The 2,979-nt window shown below is 44.8% G+C and overlaps 1 pseudogene; it reads right to left on the reverse strand.

Annotated features, from left to right (window-relative positions):
- Positions 1-2,166: 2,166 nt before the first annotated feature.
- On the reverse strand, positions 2,167-2,284 carry LOC124723849 (annotated as a pseudogene).
- Positions 2,285-2,979: the final 695 nt, after the last annotated feature.

A 2,979-nucleotide genomic window follows, 5' to 3' on the forward strand; every position in this document is an offset into this window, starting at 1 on the left:
ACGTTACCGGTGCACAGTGCGGCCATTCTCCCATATGGTGGACAGACGTGGTGATCTTTATGACAAAAATTACTGCCCTGAAGTTCCCTAGCGGTCCAGCACTGGGCCACTGTCACACCCGAATGCCCCACAAATCTGGATATTGCACAGTTCGACCGGCCGACCAATTGGACAACCGCTATTAAATCCCTTTCAAACTCTGCCAACGCTGATAAGCGTGTCTCACACGCCTAAGTAACATCTATGTATCTTTGACGGTGATGACTCAAAATCTGACGTTGTTCAGGCCCCTTATATACCCTATCAGACGCGGTGAAAATACTAAACACGAACAACACTATTGCACTCTGGCGCCCGGCCTACCAGTCACAAATAATTGCATTTTCAGTCATTTAGATACTCAATGTGTGTGTGTGTGTGTGTGTGTGTGTGTGTGTGTGTGTGTGTGTGTGTGTGTGTGTGTGTTCAGGAAGTTACTTTAACATCAGACCATGCCTTCTAATTCCTTCAGGTTCTTTGTCAGCCAGGGTATTTTGGACCAGTGTTACGTAACGACGTCAGACGTCCCTCGTATCTATCGGCGGTGAAGTCCGACACAAGACTCTCTAATTTATTTTACGACCCTGCATAAAACATTCGGATGACTGGTTCATCTTGCAAGACTATAATGCAAGAACATACCACGCCTACCGCGTTAACAGCTACCCCCTATAGCCAGAAATCAGCTGAGCGGAGTGGTCTACGGTATCTGCTGACGTAAATACGATTAAGTATGCTAGGCTAGGTAACAGACTTTGTTTCACCCGATGACATATGCGGTTGGATAGATAGTTTTCTAACAGACGGGGAGCAGTAGGTCGTCCTGAACGGGGCGACCTCAACACACACAAGCGTAACTTCATGTGTGCCCCAGGGCAGTGTAATAGTTCAGCTGCTTTTTACGATTTACATAAACGATCTGGTTGATGGCATTGACAGCGACGTTAGACTGTTTGCCGATGATGCTATAGTCTACAGGAAAGTAGTATCACACGAAAGTTGTGGACAAATCAACGAGCTTTTGCAGAAAATAAATGCGCGGTGTAATGAGTGGCAGTTATCTCTCAATATTAATAAGTGTAACCTGCTGCGTATAACAAGGCGAAAATCCCCTTTAATGTACGAGTACAAAATGAATGCCCAGTCTTTGGAAGCGGCAACATCCGTCAAGTATCTGGGTGTGACTGTTCGAAATGACCTCAAATGGAATTATCAGATTACACAAGTAACGGGCAAGGAGAACTCTAGATTGCGGTTTATTGGTAGAATCCCGAAGCGATGCAGTCCTTCAACAAAGGAAATAGCTTATTATACGTTAGTTCGTCCAGTCTTAGAGTAGTGTTCGTCTGTATGGGACCCTTACCATTTGTGTCTGACTCAAGAGGTTGAGAAGGTCCGAAGAAGAGCGGCAAGATTCGTGACAGGTACATTTAGCCATGGCGATAGCGGGAAGATTCGTGACAGGTACATTTAGCCATGGCGAGAGCGTTACAAATCTCATAGAAAGTTTGAAGTGGGACACACTTGCAGATAGACGGCGCGCTAAACGGAAGGGGCTGCTCACTAAATTCCGAAATCCGACCTTCGCCGAGGATGTAGAGCATATATTATTACCACCAACTTTCAAATTGCGCAGTGATCACCATTCAAAGATAAGGGAAATTAGAGCTCGTGCTAAGGCGTTCAGACACTCGTTTTTCCCTCGCGCGATCCGCGAGTGGAACAGACGGGGGGAAATATGATTTTGGCGCGAATTGTGCCCTCCGCCACACACCGCTTGGTGGCTAGCGGAGCATATACGTAGATGTAGATATGTAGGAATAGAACTGAAACATGCAGCAGTGCGTCGTAGCAGAAACCCCTTTTCTCACACTCGCTGGCCTGAGGAAAGCTGCCTTCAAAGAGTGCGAAAGGACTGAGTAAGGACGTCTCGACATCCTTGTGCAGAACATGCCAAGGAGGATCCAAGAACGTTACAACACATCGGATGGAGTAACACTGAGTGTTAACCAGCATCAGATTTTGTTTTCATGAATGTACAGAAACGTATACACTCGAATAAACTGCGTTTCGAAGCCGGTACTTTTCAATCAAGTAGCTCCTCAATCTGCCTCATAAGGGTCCGCTTGCCAACAGCTCTCGGCAGACCGGATGGTCACCCATCCAAGTGCTAGCCCAGCCCGACAGCGCTTAACTTCGGTGATCTGACGGCAACCGGTGTTACCACTGTGGCAAGACCATTGGCTATTTTGTTTATTAATTTGTTTATATTTCACAGTATAGTTACTTTTTATTCTGTAAGGTTCATCCTTTCATTCACTAGTCTGATTGGACATAAAGCCAAATACATTCGGTGACATGCAGGTGGTGAAAACCATTTTCTGAGCATTTTATTTGAGTTCATGTTCAAGCGCAGTATCGATACGAGGAAGGAGAAGATTCTGCCCCTTGAACAGCGAAAGACTTTAGAAACAGTGATGCAAAGCTGAGCACAACGTAAAAACTGGAAAAAAAAACCGTACCACAAAATAAGGATCAAGGAAGTTATTTCTGTGACTTGTCAGCTCAACTGTGCTGTCCTACCGTGTTTTCTGTATAGTAGCGTAAAAATTATTGTGCAGTGCCTTGTTCAGAATCGTTAAAAGTAACAAGTGTTCGATGAAATTCAATAATGTATTTTCGAAAGCATCCAAGTCGGATGACAATATTCCGACGTTCCACTAAATCTCATTGTTTATACGTAGATAGTGTATAGGTTGCGCAAGTCGTCTAATGACGTGAAAAACTTCGCCAAGTTACAGCCAACGCTACCAGCCCGTAATGTTGATCACTAACAACGTATTCGTGACAATAGCGGAGGAAACAAGTACGCTTACTAAACGTACATTAAATTGGAATCGTTTTCTGCCCCATCTCAGGAAGTATATTTTACACGATCGT

Source organism: Schistocerca piceifrons, chromosome X, assembly GCF_021461385.2.
Source record: "Schistocerca piceifrons isolate TAMUIC-IGC-003096 chromosome X, iqSchPice1.1, whole genome shotgun sequence".
NCBI lineage: Eukaryota > Metazoa > Arthropoda > Insecta > Orthoptera > Acrididae > Schistocerca > Schistocerca piceifrons.